A 19,222-nucleotide genomic window follows, 5' to 3' on the forward strand; every position below is an offset into this window, starting at 1 on the left:
CGCATTCTGACCAAAGCAGAATAGCTACAGTAATTCCGACATAACTCACTCTACACTAATCCAAATGACCTGAAATTTTACAGGAACCTCAAACACATCAATACCTACAACTTTCATGTTTTGAGAAAAGTCAAATTCGGCCTCTAACCCTTTGATCCAAAACCGGACAGAATTAGGGGTTTATGAACCCTAACTTTTCAATTTTCACACCAAATCCAAAATTGGTTGCATTTAGCAACAATTCACACCTACAAGAGTCATTATAGTCCATTGCCAATCATCCAAGATAGCCACAACATCCCATTCATATTAAACCAGAAAATTCATCATAAAATGGAAAACTTCACCAAATCACTTCAAACCAAGATAAAAACCAGAAATTTCAGCACTTTAATCACTAATAAGCATAACTTAAGCTTCATAAGGTGTAAGAGGGTGTTCAAGCTTCACTTACCAAGAAACAAGAGAGAGGAGGATATTGGACACCTTAAACCTTCAAACAAGCTTCACTAAAGCACTCACTATCACTAAAAGGAAAGATTTTATGGAGTGGAATTGGATGTAACAAATGTTTTTGGGTGATTTGCACCAAGTAGAAGCTTGAAAGTTGAAGAAATTTCCTTCCTTCCTTGCTCAAGGTGGCCGGCCAACAAGAGGTAAGAAAATGGTGAATTTTGGTGAATTTTTGGATATTTAATCTTTTGGTCAAAAAAGTAAAAAATGTGAATAGTATTTCTTAAAGTCCATCCAATGAGGAGGTGACACTTGTCACCTCCATAAATGCATTCTTATCTTTCTTTCCTCTCTCACATCAATCATTTCACACACTCTACTTATCTCTTAACACCCGATAAATTTTACACAGTATCCGAAACTTAACCTTATTGGCCGAATTTTTCCGAACTTTTCGCACTAGTGGGTCCCACTTCCAATATATAATCTTAATTTTCTAAAAACTCACCAATGCTAGAAAAATCATCTAAAAACTTTAATTGCTCATAAAATCCACCCAGAAAATATTTCTAAGCCAGAAATACAAAAATTATGCAATTAAAGGAACTAAAACCCTAGGAAAATAATTAGGGTTTTACGGGTTCTCACACCTTCTCCCTCAAACTAGTAAGTTGGGTCCTAGTACTCCGGAGCTCCTCATTAACGATTGCAGATGTAGCTATCTCGCCCTCTATCACCTCCTCAAACTCGGCAATCCTCTCGCCCTGAGCGCTAACCTTCTGTCTAAATTCGTCCACCTCTGCCTGAAGATCCCTATTAAGATCCACTAGCTGACAACGCTCGTCGTCCAGAGCAAGCACGAGGTGGTTCGAGTAGGCAAATGCCACCCTACACGCACATCGGGGAAGTCTATCAGATGGGGAATAGCGTACTCGAGCTCCCCCACTAAGTGCTCAATAGTAGATAGGCCTAGGAGGCACTATGTGACCATTCGCATGGCCGTTCCCATTAGCTGTCGGCTCTCCATTTCCATTTTCCATCCTTGCAAAATAATCACACTTTGCAGGTTAGAACTTAAGCGCTAGCTAGCTCGACAGTCACCTAAAGTTTAAAACATATCGAACTTAGTCACTAATTTATCCCAAATGTCATTCAAAGTACGACTAAGTTGTCCGGTTTCAAATCTTAAAGGTAGAGTATCTAGTATGTCACCCATATAGATCTCTAACCTAGCGCTAACGTAGCGCTCTGATACCAACTATGACGTCCCCACTTCTCCCTAAGGTGAATCAAAGGATATCCGCGGGACGCCTGCCCAATTCTCGTCAGGACTCAAGCAATTCCATTCAAGTTTATTACTAATCTAAACGTCACAAGAAGAATAACATAAATACAAATAATGCGGAAGCGTCCAACTTAACAATAGTCATCTATTATCCAACCCATACATCGGGTGTTCAAAATACAACTTAAATCCCAATTATACATCATGCCCAAATATTACATTTCAATTCCAAAAGTACAACCCAAAACCCAGGGCATAGCCAAAATATAATGGAAACCCTAAGACAAAAGTACATCAGGAGGGTTTCTCCAACACTTCTCCTGGTTCAATCCTGTTAAGGAAAACAAATCTACAGGGTGAGCAAAACGCTCGTGAGGCCAAGAATACACATGCAAGCACATTGTTCAAATAGCAAGCCAAAGATACAAGTTGAGCAATAAAGGTTCGATAAATAACAATTCACCGGAAAAGTAAACAGAAACAATTCAAGGATATTGGAGCTCTCAGGAGCTATATTCCACTCGCACGTTCAGGAACCACCACGACTTGACACTCTGTCAATCGGGTAGGTTCAGTCCGTAGAACTTCGCTTATCATGTCCCTTTTCACCTTATATACCCCTGTTTTGGGCCCGCCTGTCATATGTTTGGGCAATACAACATCGAGTATGCCAAGCGAGATCTCTTACTAGATCAAACTTTCATGTTTCCTCATGGTTTACCGAGGAACCCGACCAAGCCCATGCCGGCTCGAGCCCAAGGATGGCCATTGAGGTTTGGGCATCCCCCAAGCACATATATGTGTCGAGGAGATTCACTCCAACGACGAATGCAATCATAGCATACCATATCCAAGCCATCCAAACATGTAACATGTTCAAGCAAGCAAGATGTACAAGTGTTCAAATTCAAGATGTTCATATCGGAGAGAACGAGTGCGATAAAGTACACCCTCGTCTCAAGTTTCCAAAATCCCAGTATTTATGACAAGTAAACATGTATCGAGTTCAAATAAGTACACACTTGACACTCACCGAGCAAATCAAGAAGAAATATTTTCTGGAAGTTCAAGTGTTCACTGTAGGATCCTCTTGAAGGTCCTCGTGTGCGCCTGAGCAAATAATAATGTATTATCATTCACGTGCCCCAATTATCAAGGAAGATTGTATGTTAGTACAATTTAAGGAAATTTCATGAAAACGAACCTCAATTACTCGTAAATCGAGGTTCAATTAGATTTTCTTAAAGTACAAGAGCAATCGAGTTTTCATTTTGGGAAATCAAGTATAAAACGTTCAAGTAATATCGAAGGAATAAGGAGTACTTGAAAACTCCCTTCCTTTGGAATTCGGAAAATTTTCAGTTTTGATATGATATTTTGAAAATCGTATCTCATATTCTACATGTCAAAAATTCGAAAATTTGGTACCGTTGGAAACCTCTTTGAAATTACTAAAAGTTCTTAGAAGATATTTTTCCATGATTCTAAATGGAAGATATTCAAAAATGGGCTCAAAGTTACTGTTTCAGAGTACTTAAGGTTGTGTTGGGGTTGGTTTTTCGCTAACTTTGGAAATACGGTAAAATTCACACATTGTGAGCTAGCCTATGAAATTTGTAACTCAATTAGAGTTACAAGTAAGGTTTATAACAGAACAAGTGGATCAAGAATCGGAGTTTCGAGCACCGAGATACGGTGGCTCAAAGTTTGGGAAAAATTCAAAACTGGTGAACAAATTTCCAGATTTGAGTTTTCAACTTTGGGACTTTGGTTAGGTATCGAAACGGACTTGAATTGGTAATAACTTTGGCTGTATAACACTCCTATATAAAGGATATCCCTCTATCAAATTTCATGGAAAAAATTTCATGGAAGGTAGTCAACTAACCAACTAAAGTTTCGAAAAAATTTCAAAGGCAAAACTGCCTTGAGCTTTTTGTTCTTCATTTCCAAACATTTGTCCCAGAAAATCCTTCAAACATGGTTCATTTGTATAGGAAAAGTCTAAGGAACATTCATGGTACATTTGGTAAGTGTTTAACTCCAAGAAATCCAATTGACAGGTTCACATCAAGTCAATATTGAATCTGCCCAGAATTTTAGGGTTTCCCAGAACAGGGCAGGTTTCGTATTTTGATCATAAATCACTCAATTCAACTTGGAATTGAGAATGATTGGTGGTGTTGGAAAGCTGTTTCATAAGGTTAGAATTTATTAGAAGAACCATTTTCAAATTCCATTCACAAACAGCTCGTTTTTGAGCATCAAGATACAAGTCCTGTCCTGTCTCCTGGAGAGAAACGAAACAGGATAGTGATTTTCAATCGACTGGTGTGGCTCACTCAAGTGGAACCAGAACGTGAATTTGGTACCAGTGGAAAACTGGGAATGTCTAGTTTCAAACGCCACTAACGGCACTTGATTTTGATGTCGGGGCACCGAGTTATGAACAAAACAAGAGAGCTGCCTGAGTATTACGGGAACAGTTTCCAGGTCTGCTACCTTCACGAAAATAATTCATTTGACCAACTAAACCTCAATATTTTTCCATGAAATTTTGTACACCATCTATACAATATATAAACATCATATACAGGCCATTAAACCCTCAAAATTCTGCAGAAATAGGTACGTTCAAAGCAGGGGCAGAATCGAAACTTTTTACTCCATGCACTCCTTGAAGTTTCTTCTAGTTATGCAACATTAATCTACCATTTTGAGCACTAAATCAACATTAGATCCAGCATCAAGCATGAGATCAGTCCCCAAGACAAAGGTGGGAGTTCATAGAGCCCACCCATTTCATTTTAGACCATAAACAAGCTAACCAAAGGCATGCTAGAGCTTAATCATGCTATATGACTTCCAAAAGACAAGATTCTATGAGTTGATCATCACTTACTTCTTTGGTGTGCAAAAACCAAAAATTTTGGCCTCCCCTTTTGCCAAGAAAAACCGTGAAAGCTTCCCTTTTTTATAGCTCAAGATGATCCTCTAGTGTAGAGCTAAGTGCTGTGAAAATTTGGTAGGATTTGAGTGAAGTTTGATGATGATTTTGGTGAAGAGAATTTTGAAAGAACTTGGTGTTCTTGTTGCTCTCCTTGGCCGGCTGAAAAAAGAGGGAAGAGAGAGGGAAATTTGATCAATTTTTAGCTTCCTTGAGAAGCATCAAACGTGTGGCCCATGTTGATGCAAAAGTCAACTCTTCTACACGCGCGCACTCGCGCGCGTTTCGTGTTCGATTCCTCTCGCGTTTGTTTCACTAGTGCACTAAACCTCTAATGCACTTATGTATATATATATATATATATTATTCACTCTTAATTGTCCCAAAATAAGGGTCTAAAGTCCCTCAATTGAAATCACGCGTGTGAAAACGCGTATCTCCAATTTGAGCGCGATAATGCGAAACTTCCGAGAAATTCTTATAACGATAATACTAATAACTATCGCTTGAGTATTTAAACATTAAAATACCTAATTTAGGTCCATTGTATAAGTCTCCAATATTCCAAGCTTATTGCACTCTCAATCGGTTAAAATTTCCAAGCACTATTCACTATTCTCACTAAACGCGCTTCCAGAAATTAATTTTTGAAACAAGTCACTTTAAAAATATAATGAAGCTATATTTCCATGTAATTAGGTTCAATGGGTCTAGAAAATAATATTCGGAATAAGTGAACAAGTAAATAATAAAATAAGATCAATTTAGGGTTTCAATGTAATTGAATTTTTTTTTGAATCCTCACAATATGAACAATCAGTGGGATAAAACCCAATCCTGTCGTGGTTGGTGGGATAAAATCCCATCCCAACGTGATATGAACGATCAGTGAGATAATACCCGAACCTACTGTACCATTGATCAGTGGGATAATATTCGAGCCTATCATAGCATTGGCTAGTGGATAATACCCAAACCTGCCAAACCATTGGTCAGTGGGATAATACCCGAACTTGCCATACCATTGATCAGTGGGATAATACCCGAGCCTATCATAGCATTGACCAGTGGATAATACCCGAACCGCCATTCCATTGGTCAGTAGGATGATACCCGATCCTTCCATTCAATTGGTCAGTGGGATGATACACGAATCTGCCGTACCATTGATCAGTGGGATAATACCTGAGCCTGTCATAGAATCGGCCAGTGGATATTATCCAAACCTACCATAATTCCAAATTCAACACGATAAGACAGTCAGTGGGATACAACCCAAGCCTGCCAAAATTTCAAATTCAACACGATAACACAGATAGAATGGTCAGTGGGACACACCCAAGCCTGCCAAATCTTTTTCAAACCCAATGCTGAAATTTTCAAATCTCACACAATAAAACGGTTAGTGGGACACACCCAAGCCTACCGAAATTCTTTTAAAAAAATGCCCCAGTTTGAATTAATTTTTGTGCAACCAATCATTTGTTTTGTACCATGGCATCATTGCTCCTCCTTAAGACTTTGACTAACACATCTTTGGTCCAAACCATGAATATTAAATTCTTGGGCGACATTCCATTATGATAAAAAATTTACCCCAGTGTGTTATTTGAAACATGTATGGATCTGCAAGAGAAAGAACAAATAATGCTACCACAATTCGACTCGTGTGGCTTTCGAGAAACGTGTAAACATGAGTATTCCGTTGCTTTCCCCTCGATGTTGTAAAAACTTTGCTATGTGAGTTGTGTCAAATTTCGTTGACTTTCAATGCTAATAAGACACTTGGTACCCAAACCCAAATTTCAATAGAATCGCGGGGATCACCATTTGATACATCCCCGATGTAGCAAAACTCAACTTTGCTCCGCAAACTACATCAAATCCTCTTAACTTCCAATGCTCATCAAATATGACATTTGGTATCCAGGCAATTTCAATAAATCACAGGGATTGCCATTTGATAAATTCAAAGAGATAAGTGAGACAATGAAACAGATGAAAGAATATTTTATTTACACAACAATGATGAAAATCTCAGTAACTTGAAAACAATCACTTATTTTTATTTGAAACAAAATTAATTTCAGATAAATGAACCTGTAAACTCAACAATTTATGTTGGATAAACCAAAACACTTTGATCTCAAACAAATTGCCACACTTGACCCTTTGGATATCGACCTTTCGAAATTCAATGTTGGCAACCGAACCACAAGGTGAATAGAGATTCCAACGAACTGAGTCACCAGCCTTTCAAATCCAAACTCACTTCTTCTTAAAAAACCCCTACCTTAGCGCTCTTTCGGGTTTTCACTAAGGTTACTCCTACCATTTTATTTTCTTGCCTTCTTCTTTCTTTTTTTTCTTTTCCTTCTTTTTTTTTTCCTTCTTTTTGTTGTTGTTGTTATTTTTCTTTTTTCTTTTTCTTTTTTTTTCTGATAATGATCGTTCTTCCCTTTTTGAAGGTGCCCTTGTGAATTAGCAGTGTCAACCTCAAACCTAATCAATTCAAAAATACAACTAAAATTTTCTTTTTTTTTTTCTTTCCTCTGGTATCAGTAAATGGTCATCATGTGCTAATTAATTTAGAAAATTTCTTGACAGAGGTATTGCAAAGAACAGAAGTCAGAACTTTCGGCTTTTGTAATGAGGTCTGGTGGGGTGTTTAGAAAAGTTAAGTTTTGAAGGCAGATTTGAAAAGTGGTTTAAATGATCTGAGATCACATTGTTGTGCCAACCCTATTTTAGGGTTAAATCAAAACTTACCCCAGTTTATTTTCAACTGAGGTTCTCTTCTCTTTCATTTTTCTTTTCTTTTTTCTCTTCTCTTTTTTTTTGGCCTTCTGTCATTCCATTCATCTTTTGGAATTTTCAAAAATTTGCCCCAGTTTATTTTTAACTGAAGTTTTCTTTTGTTCATTTCCTTTTCTTTCGGCCTTCCTTCAATAATTAAATTTGCCCCAGTATGGGATTTTTCTCTTTTTCTTTTTTTTACAACTAAATTTGCCCCAATGTAAGGTTTGCGATCCTTAGGGGTTTCCAAACGAAATGATTTATTCTGAAGGTTCAAAAGGGCTAACTGGGGATAGAATGTTTAAATGGAAAGGAAGAAGACCTGACTTTTATTCCGTTCCTTACATTAACTCTGAAAGGAAACTTTCATTAATGCAAAATTTCTTGCATGTATTTGAATTAATTGACTAAGGAAGACTCTTGTTCATTCATATATGTGAAACATAAGTGATCCATCGGACAATACTCTTCCTTTTCTTTTTCTTTTCCTCTTTTTTTTTTTTTTGTTTTGACAATAAACCCTTCTTCCCATGCTTGCACCAACAACAGTTACTCCAATATTTTGTCTCTTGTCTGAGTAGTCACGCTGTCTCTTTTTGAGTATTCACAATTTGACCCTTTTATTGTAAGCACAGGTCGCTCCTTTCAAGAATATTGACAATGACAAACTGCATGTAGTTAGTTCTTATCAAGTGACCGCTGATTTTTATTTCCTTGACCATTCGGGCCTCTTTGAAACATTTTCGGATGTCTTTTCGCTTCTCCTCTCATTTTGAAATCCAAATTTACATTCGTGAGATATCGAGATTGCTGCCATCAAATTTCGGAGCAGTGATATCTAAAGGGATTTTATTCTCGGCCATTTGAAAAGAATGTAATTGTATATAGAAAACTGTATATTTTATTGAATTTCAAGATAAAGATCACGCTTAATAGCATGTTACTTATTAAACAAAATGTGTCTTACAAAAAGGCACTTGATTCAAGAATATTTACAAAAACATAGTTAAACAAAAGACACACGCATGAATGATTATCATGAATTTTAACCAAAGACAACTCCCCAAGTTTATCGAAATTCCCTTCAAGAGGAAAGGATCTTACTAGTTCTGGATTTTCAAATTTTCTCATTGGGGGTAAATACCTCAAAGGTGGTGTGATGAGGTACTTGAAAGTCTGGATAATTCTGAGCCATTTGAATGTTGGCGGGATTGACATAGATGTTATGGGATAGTATATGGAAAACTGGAAGTAGGGTAGGTGAAAGTCTGTTGACCTTGGTCGATCAGTCCTTGGTTTTGATGATTATCAAACCAAAATGTAGATTTGGACTAATGTTTTTATGTGAGAAATTTGTTAGAACAGGTCATTGATCTAAAAGAGAATCGAAAAGATTTGAATCAAAGAGAAGTTAAGAAATATGAAGGTTCGGACGTAGAGGATTGGACGCTCGATAGAGGATCGGACGTCCGACAAACGACGATACTCTTCGGACGCTTGGATCGGACGCTCATTCATTGCTTCGGCCGTCCGACACAAAAAGAATGAAAGTTGAACATTCTGACTTCTATCGGAGGCAGGGTTCGGACGCAGAACAAATGGTTCGGACGTCCGATAGGTGGTTCGGACGCATGGTTCGGACGCAGAGCAAATGGTTCGGACGTCTAACAGGCCAACGGCTAGTTTCGACAGCATTTAATATTTGACCGTTGGAGAGCCTTTTGGAGCCATTTCTCACCTTCTATAAATACCCCAAAGCACAAGAAAACACGGACTTTTTGCCAACACTATATACAAGCTTACAAGTGAGATCTTTGAGTAGAAATATTCTTTGTTGGTTGTATAAGGGGTTGGGAAAGTTGGGTTGTGAGGTTGCTCAAGTGAAGGTTACTCACTAAGAGGAGTAAAACCTTGGTGAAGGTGAACCTATCACTTGGAGTGGTAAAACCTTGATAAAGGTTGCCTCACTTGTATAAAGTAGTTCTTAATTGAGTGGGTAAGCTTTCAATTGTAGCTAGTTGAGGGTTTACTTGGAGAGTAGTAAAATTCCTTTGCTCAACCAAAGTATGTTTGGGGTGAGGAAGGAGTGAGCCTTCACTTGTACAAGTTGGTTAGCACTACCATCAATTGAAGAAGCTATTTGGTGGATTCAACTCCAAGTTTGGAAGAAGCTTGGGAGTTTGATTGGTTTGAATTTCTTTTACTTTATTGTTACTCTATTTTTGTGCTTTAAAATTGCTTATATTCTTTGTCATTGTATTTACTTGAATACTTGTCTGGTTGAGTATTTTGGTTGTATTTGGTTGCATCGGGGCTTACAAAGTCTCTTTGGGTATGTTTGCAAAAGACGATGCAAAGGTGACTTGGGTATGGGATAGAGGAGGTGGTTGATTTGCAGTATCTGCTGGAGGTGTCGTGGTGGATCTGTCTGATGATTCCGGATGTGCACTTATGTTTACACATTTCTCAAAGCTCGGCTGCGAGATCGTGTAATGATAGGGCTTTTTCGTGTAGCTATGTTTACAATTACCTGAAAATTTAGAAAACCCTCTCTAAATTTGTGACGCCCCAAAAAAAAATGAAATGAGTTTGAGAACCCGGAAATTTTCTAAATTTCTAGGGTTTATTTTTTTTAATCGCCCGCCTTTTCTACATTTTCTTGATTAGAAAAATTTCCCAGATAAAGTTTATGAGCAAAGATAGTTTTAAAATGATTTTTCTAGTATCGGTTAGTTTTTGAGAAATTAAGAGCGTATTTTGAACGTGGGACCCGCTAGTGCGGTAAATGCATTATATTTTTGACAACTTGTTGGAATTTTGTATTAAGTGATATTATTTTACAAAGTGTTAAGATATTTGTATTGGAGAGACAAAAAGATAAGTTTTAAACCAAAAAGGTGACATGTGTCACCTTCTTATTCAAAGTTGGACTTTGACTAATTTGCATCACCTTTACTAAACCTCAAAAATTGACCAATTTCTCTCCATTTTAAGCTTGTCTTGGCCTAACCTCTTGGAGCAAAAATACAAGAAGAAAGCCTTCAACTCCAACTCCATTTCTTGCTCAATCTTGTGAATCAACCGTTAAACTTTCAAATTCCTCCACAAAAGTCACTTGTTTAGGAAGATTGAAGGTAGTGGTGGAGTGATTAGAGAAGGCAAAGGACTAAGCCATCAACTTTCTTGATATTTCAAGGTTCATGTCTAGCAATCCTTTCTTTGTTCTTGATTATGCTAAATTAGTGACTTGTGATGGCTAAAGAGATGGTTTGATGGATTATATCTTGAGTTGTGGTTGACTTGATGAAGTTTTATAATTTTTGGGGATTTTTCTGTTTTAATATGAACATGGTTGTGTGGTTATATATGATAATTGGAAATGATGTTTAAGAACTCTATGAGGTGGAAAAAGTGGTCAATTGCAATCAATTTCTATTTTGGAAGAAATTTCAGAAAATTAGGTTTTGTGAAGGAACATTCTGCCCGAATTTTTAGCTCCTAGTTAGAGGCCAAATTGGCCTTGGCTTAAAACATGAAAGTTGTAGGGAATGATATTTTAGAGGTGCCTACAAAATTGCAGGTCAATCGGAGTATCGTAGAGTGAGAAAAATCGAAATTACTATTGCTGTTCTGGTTTTACCCGAATGTAAGAATTGCGCCTGTAATTGGTTGTTTTGGTCAGGATTGCTTCCGAATTAGTTGTTGAGTCCTTCTGATGAACTTTATCCCTGTTTCTTAGATTTCAGCTGGTTTTGGAATTTCTGGATTTGGACTTAGGTAGACTGATTTATGATGTTTCCGCTAGAATGCGTTCTGTGAATCTGTTTTTGTGATTCTGGTGTAGTATCTTGCATTTTTGACCTTATTAAACTCGAAACTGGGTTGAGTGACCTTCTCCAATATTGTAGCCCTGTCTCTTAGCTTCGAAACGGTGGGTCTTGCACCTTCATCCGACAATCGTAGTGGCTGTGGTACATTACCGTAAAATGACGTCAAAACCTGTTTTTCTGGTTTTGAGCTTAACTTTCATTTCCAGACTTTTTCCTAGCTTGACTTGTCTTTGTACTACTTGGAGCTTGCTGAATGACTATTGGATGAACTTGTTGTTGTGTGTGTACCTTTGGGACTGGCTGAGGAAATAATGAAGCCATGATGGCTGGAAAAGTAAGCAAATTTAGGGGAAGTGCTGTCCGAACTTTGAAAGGACTTGATTGCTTTGAGTTTGTGATCTAAGACTTGGATTTAAGCAAGACAATGATATATGATGAATGGTTTCTGAGCCATGGAGGTGAGTGACCTCAAACTATTTCTGAAGTTATTTATGAACCATTTCCTGCATTATTTACTTTTGAGCTGTTTCCAAAGTTATTTTTGTACCGTTTTCTTGCATTATTTACCTTTTAACTGTTTCCAAAGTTACTTTTGAACTATTTTCTTGCATATCATGCATGCTTGCATGTGAGTGTTCCTTAGTTGCTATATTTTCTTGACTTCATGACTTGTATTATTGATTGATAACGTGTTAAGTGCTTTGAATGATTTCCAAAACGAGCTTTCTAGGCGAGTGTGTACTTTATCGCACTCGACCTAAATAACTGTGCAATTTTCAAGGATTTAATTATTGAAATGCTAGTTGCGCATGAATGTAAGCCGTTTGGCTGAATTGGCCACTGCCCTTCGTTACCGATCGACTCGAGCCAGAAGCGGATTCGGTCGGGCGATATGGTGACCCTGGGTGAATTTGGTATACTCGAGTATTACCTTGTAGTCTGGCTACGTTCGGATGGGTGGAGTCCGGCCAATGGTCAGATGGGTGGAGTCCGGTCAACGTCCGAAAAAGGGGATGAACGAACAAAAGGATGAACGAGGGATTCTACTTACAAAAAATGTATTTTCAAACGATTGGAGGAATAAGGGGAAATGTCAAGGGAATGAACGAACAAACGAATAGCTCCATGTGAGCCCGTATCCTTTTAATGAATGTTACTATCGCTTTCCATTGTAAATGTTCCTTGAAATTATTGATACTCCATTTTAATGTATTGTAAATGTTGTAATTGTTTCTGGACTTATCATTTGATTTATGACATCATTGAAACGAACTATTGTGAAACCGATTTGATTACTGATTTTAATGGTTACTCGCTGAGTTTCTAGCTCACCCCAAAAATATTTTGTTCCTCTCCACAGGGCTCGTGGCGAAGGAATGACTTGTAGTACTTGTTCACGTGACTGGATGGCATATATCTTGTATAATTTGGATTTGGAATCATTTTATGTATAGTTGAGAATCGTTTCCGCTTTGCTTATGACATGTAATTATTGGAGACATGGATGTATGTTTGTGGACCATGTGATGTATATTTGAGATTTATATTGTAATTCATTTGAGGATTGTAGTGAACGACTGAGTCCCGGCGAGAGTTGGGCAGGCGACCCGCCGAACCCTCTGGTTCGCCTTAGGGGGAGGTGGGGCCGTCACAAAATTCCCCTTTTGAGTAATTGCTGACAAAAAGGAAAAAAGAAAAAGAAAAACACACGAGTTAGTAAAAATTAAAGTAATTCGGATGCATGCCCTATTGGGGGACCATTTTTACGCCAAGGGTTGGCCTAGCATGAAAATGCAATCCTCTAGGGTAGGCACCATATCATACCTGATGGATCCGATTAACTTATTGTCATTCGATTGGAAGGTTCTTTGAAAATTTTGGCCAACTGGAGTGAGAAGAGACATTTGTCATAACAAAGTGAGGACAAAGTCCGGACGGATTGAGTGCTTTAATTAACACATAAAATGATGTGTGAAAGAGCCTATTTTGAAAGGATTGCAACGTCTCGACTATTTTATTCAAGGAACCATAGATCGAAACCCTAAAACGGGTCAAATGGATCAGATGAAATTAATGATTTATTCATAAGACTTTAAAAATGGGTAAAATGAATTGAATGAAATTGATGATTTATTCAAAAATTGGCTGGATCACCCACAAATGGGTAAACTGGTCAAATGAATTAAATGAAAATGTTGATTTATTAAAAAATGATTAGGTTGTACAAAAAATGAATAAATGAGTCAAATAGATTAGATAGATTTGATGGTTTATTTGAAAATCGATTGAATTGTCTGCCCATTGGTAGTTTTAAAACTTACAAATTTTGTTGCAACGCATTAGTCTATGCGTCTTCTAAAATCAAGATTTGGCCTCAACCTATTTGTTGTCTCAACGATGAAGAATTATTTGTGAATTTTTTCAACTTAATGTCCTTTGCGTGACGGATTTTTACCAGTTATTGATAAATGGCCAAAAGATGATTGTTGGATGCTCATATTCTAATGTGCAAAATTGTTCCATCATCTTGAAATAGATCGGATCCTACCTTATCTTATGCACTCCCCCTTTGGATGGTACAAGAAATATAGACGTGCAAGTCTTATTGGATTACATATCCAAGACTCAAGGTGGTTTATTCCTATCATTGGATTCCCTAAATGGCATTCCCTCTAAGGCTTATGCATGATGCCAATTTATTAAAGCAATTAAATATGCAATTTGGAATGAAATCATGACCTAGAGGGACCCTTTGTATGCCAGGGTGGGCCTAAAATGATGTGCAACAATTAACCTACGAATGCAATACATCAAAATTTTTAACGTGCAATAACCGGTAGGTTCTAAAAGAGTATCACACCGGAACTCTTATTTTCTAGCATTTGTGAATGCAAAAGACGAGAAAACAAGAAAATGTTAGTTCAACACATAACACATTGTGGCAATCAAATAATAAAACACAGAAAGCAAAATAAGGAAAGAGGGGTGGAATCCCTCCCCTCGTGCTTAGTGTTCCTAGTCGGGTAAGGTTGACTCTTATCCTAGAATATTTCTAATATGGATGCATGAGGTTTGACTTACTAATACATCTAGACTCGATAAGGCTTCAGGTTCCCAAACCTTTAGACCAAAAGGCGAAGGGTCATCGATCCCATGGCCTTCGGTCGGTGGCTCGAGTGATCCCTTAGGCATCGGTATGGGCGCAGAGCACACCATCCGCCTACCTAAGGACATTGATCCCAATCCTACAAGGAAGTGTGGGAAGCGCCCACAAAAAAGATAAAATAGGGTAAAAATAATGCATGCACGTATGAGGTGCTTTCTTTTGAGGGGAGAGATTATAATACCATTAAAGGCTGGTGAAGGTTCTAGGGTGACTATTCCCCCCACCCAAAAATGCAAGCGCGATACAAGTACAAGCAAATAAATAAACAATCCATTCATCACATACACGGTGTGCGAGGTGTAATTACGCGCGTGGTAGATGCAAAACCCTAAAAGGGAAAATACAACCCTAAAACCTCCAAATGTGATATATAAGAAGGTTAGAAATAGAAAAGAATTGACTAAATCAAATGTTCGGACTCTCAATGTCTCTAGTGGAGTCGCGGCCCATTTTTAAAAAAATGAAAAATAATGAGTTTTAGAAAAAATGGATCTTTGATTTGAAAAAATAAGTTTTTTTTTTATTTTTTAGAAAATGAATAAAGCAAATGGGCCTTAATGGGACTTGAAAGTGCGACGGTTTTGGCCCCAAAATAATAGTTTAAAAAGGGTTTTAATAAAAAATAGGAGTTGCCACTTGGTATTGAGTTAAGGTGTACCAAGTCACCTAAAATGAATTTTGAATAAAAAAGTAGAAAAAATCCTTTTTAAATGACTCCAAGTCCTTGAAAATCAGAGAAATGTGTTCGGAAGTCACATTTGAAGAAAGGGAAGGCAAGGATAAAATCCAAGGCACCCTTTCAACCTAACCAAGGCTAGTCGCGTGATTTAGTCAAAGATTTTCTTATTTTTAACCTAAAAATTTATCACATTTGGACGTGTTATATGGATGCAAAATCTAACCCTAGGAGGATATCGGGGGGGTCAAAATATCTCTTCAAAAATTAAGTGGTGTCAATCACATTAATTGTGATGCCCAAGAGTGACTCTTTGAAGAGGTCACGAATGTGCAAAATATGAGACTCGAAGAAAGAGAAAGAAAATAATAAAAAAATAATAATTATACAAATATACATGACCTAGAGAAATGCATCATAACGGGTACGGGGAGCTAATGCTCATGACTTCAATGTTCCCTTTAATAGAGGGAATACGAGCGTGCTGAGGTTAGAAAGCCAAACTCGTCCATATCCCAAATTCGAGGGGTTATCCCTAATCTAATCAAGCAAATGCACTATCCTAACTCTAATTCTTAAATGGAATATAAGTCTAATGTCATGTGTCGTACATGGGGATAAGGGATATATATATATAGGGGAAACATGGGATAAGGGAAATGTCATGCAAAAATGATAAAAACCCTAAAAAGTAGAAAAATATGCATGAAGTGTCATGATCGTGTCACACAAAGATGGTCTAACGGTTTGAACGGTCCCTAAGGGTCTAGCGTTGGACTAACTCATGTCTACGAGTTCTCACTAACGTTGGACTAGTGAGCAATCAGAAAAAGAGGCCACAACTAGCGTTGGACTAGTGTGGTGACAAGAAAGGGGCCACAACTAGCGTTGACTAGTGTGGTGACATCACGCATTAATTATAACTAACTAATCATGTAAAACATAATAAAAACATGTAAACTGTGAGAACCCGTATTTTTCATTTTCTAGGTTTTATATTTTTTTCATGGCTTGTTTTCTGCATTTTCGTGCTTAGGAAAAATTTCTAGGTATTTTTAATGAGCAGATATAGTTTTTAGATGATTTTTCTAGTATCGAATAGTTTTTGAAAAATTAAGAGTGTATACCGGACGTGGGACCCACTAGTGCGAAAAGTTCGGAAAAATTCGGCCAACTAGGTTAAGTTTTGGATACTGGAAGTAATTTACCGGGTGTGAAGAGATAATTAGAGGATGCTATGTGGATTGGTATAAGAGAGACAAGTTAGGTAAGCATTTAATAAAAGGTGACAAGTGTCACCATTTGAGTGGGTTTATCTTAAGACCGCTATTCATGGTCTTACCAATTGACTAAATAAAAAAAAAACTACCAAAATTTCTCCATTTTCTCTTCTCTTGTGGCCGGCTTTCTCTCTCAAAAAGAAAGAAAGAAACTCTTCAAGTTTTGCTTCCATTTAGTTCAAATCCATCCAACCAACCATTGAAACTTGAAATTTCTCCATAAAACCTCTTCAATTAGTGTTAGAGAGTTGGTTTGTGGGGTTATTTGGAAAGCTAAGAGGACCTATTGCTCCTCTCTCTTGTTTCTAAGGTGAGTTGTGAAGAACCACTTTCCTTCCTCTAATGATGCTTAATTTGTGATTAGTGGTAGTATAAGGTGCAATATTATGGATTACATCTTGATTTGTGGTTGAATTAGTGAAGTTTTCTATTTATTGGTGATTTTTCTGTTTTAATATGAACATAATTGTGTGGCTATCTATGATGATTGGAAATGGTATGTAATGACTCTAGGAGGTGGAAAAAAGTGATTAATTGCAACCAATTTCTGTTTGGAAGAAAAATTGACAAGTTAGGGTTTTTGTGAAGAACATTCTGCCCGGTTTTGTAGCTCCTAGTTAGAGGCCGAATTTGTGAGGCCCCAGTCCGTTCGTAACTTGATATTAGGGTTTTCCATTATTTTGTGCGGCTAATTGGGGTTTTAGGGTAAGAAGGAAACCCTAGTTTATGTATTATTTGTAAGCTCGAGCTATAGTTTCTATGTGGTATTCTAGTGTGTGTTTCGGCAAGTATAAAAAAATAGGATTCGTTATAGTTTACAGAGGTTTAATAAGTTTGAAAATGGTTAGTAAACTCTGGATTAGTAAACCTCTAGCGTTACAATATTAGAAAGCTTAAGTAGAATTTTATTTATCGCCCGTCTTTTCCACATTTTCTTTATTAGAAAAATTCCTCAGATAATTTTTATGAGTAAATATAGATTTTAGATGATTTTTCTAGTATCGGTTAGTTTTTGCGAAATTAAGAACGTATATCGGATGTGGGACCCACTAGTGCGAAAAGTTCGGAAAAATTCGGCCAACTAGGTTAAGTTTTGGATACTGGATTTCATTTATCTGGTGTTATGAGATAATTGAAGGTTGTTATATGGATGAGAGTGGAGAGAGACAAAGTGATAGAGATGCATTAAATAAGGTGACAAGTGTCACCATAAGATTAACTCTTACAATTTGACTTACTATTCATACTTTTACCATTATAAAAAATTTGACCCAAAAATTATCAAAAATTCCTCCATAAGAGCCGGCCCTCTCTCTCTAAAAGGAAGGAAGAAACTCTTCAAGTTTTGCTTCTATTTTGCTCCAAATCATCAAAACTAACCATTGAAACTTGAACTTACTCCATAAAACCTCTCCTATTAGTGTTAGTAAGTTGATTGGTGGAGTGATTTGGAAAGCTAGAAGGACCTATAGCTCTCTCTCTCTCTTGTTTTAAAGGTAAGTCATGAAGAACCACCCTCCTCTCTTACTTGATGCTTAAATCATGCTTAGTGGTTGTATGAGATGCAAATTTATGGGTTATTTCTTGATTTGTGGTTGAAATGATGAAGTTTTATTATTTTTGGAGATTTTCTGTTTTAATATGAACATGATGGTGTGGCAATATATGATGATTGGAAATGGTATATAATGATTCTAGAGGGTGGAAAAAGTGGAAGATTGCAAGTAATTTCTGTTTTGGAAGAAAAATTGGGAATTAGGGTTTCATTGTTCCTCAATTCTGTCCGGTTTTGTATCTCCTAGTTAGAGGCCGAATTGGTCTTGGCTTAAAACATGAAAGTTGTAGGGAATGACATTTTAGAGGAGCCTACAAAATTTCAGGTCATTTGGAGTAGTGTAGAGTGAGATATGTCGATTTTACTGTTGCCGTTCTGGGTTGATCAGAATGTGCAAACTGCGTCTGAAATGGGTTGTTTTGGGTGGGATTGTTTTGGATTTTGTTGTTGGTGTCTTCTGATGAAATGTAGCTTGATGTCCTAGCTATCATATGCCTTTGGAATTTCTGCATTTGGACCTGTATAGACTGAGTTGTACTGATTACAGCATTATGTGATTTGCAAACCTGTTTTGGTAATTCTGGTTTCGTATTTTGCATATTTGACCTAGTTGTACTAGGATTTGGACTGAGTGGCCTTCTACATTGTTGTAGCCCTGTTTCTTAGCTTCGAAACGGTGGGTCTTACACCCCCATCCGATAACCGTAGTGAATTTGGTGCCATTACCGCATATTGAGGTCAAATACGGTTTGTGATCCTGTTTTGCGATTCTGGTATAGTGTCTTGCATTTTTGACCTTGTTACATTCAAAATTGGACAAAGTTTCCTTCTTCAACATTGTAGCCCCTTAAGTCCTGGATATTCCTGTAAAATTTCAGGTTAAACGGATTAGTATATCCTGAGTTATAAATGAAATACTCAGACCTGTTTTGACCGTCAAATTCTGTTACGTTTTGGGAAAGTTTCTGACCGTGACTTTTTCGATTTTGATAGAGTACGATCTGTGAAGACCCGAAAAATTTCTTATTTTTTTTCGAATATTAATGGTTTCATTAAGTATTTATCCACCTGTTTTCCCCAAATAATTTATTACGACCATTTTAAATCCATTCGTATGGAATAATGTCTTCATTGTGTTTTTAAAATGTCCCGTTAACAATTTCAATTTTCGGAAGGATTGTTTAAGTGCGAGATAGTGAACACGAGTGTTTCGAGGTGATATTATATTCGAGAG

This window comes from Coffea arabica, chromosome 2c (assembly GCF_036785885.1).
Source record: "Coffea arabica cultivar ET-39 chromosome 2c, Coffea Arabica ET-39 HiFi, whole genome shotgun sequence".
NCBI lineage: Eukaryota > Viridiplantae > Streptophyta > Magnoliopsida > Gentianales > Rubiaceae > Coffea > Coffea arabica.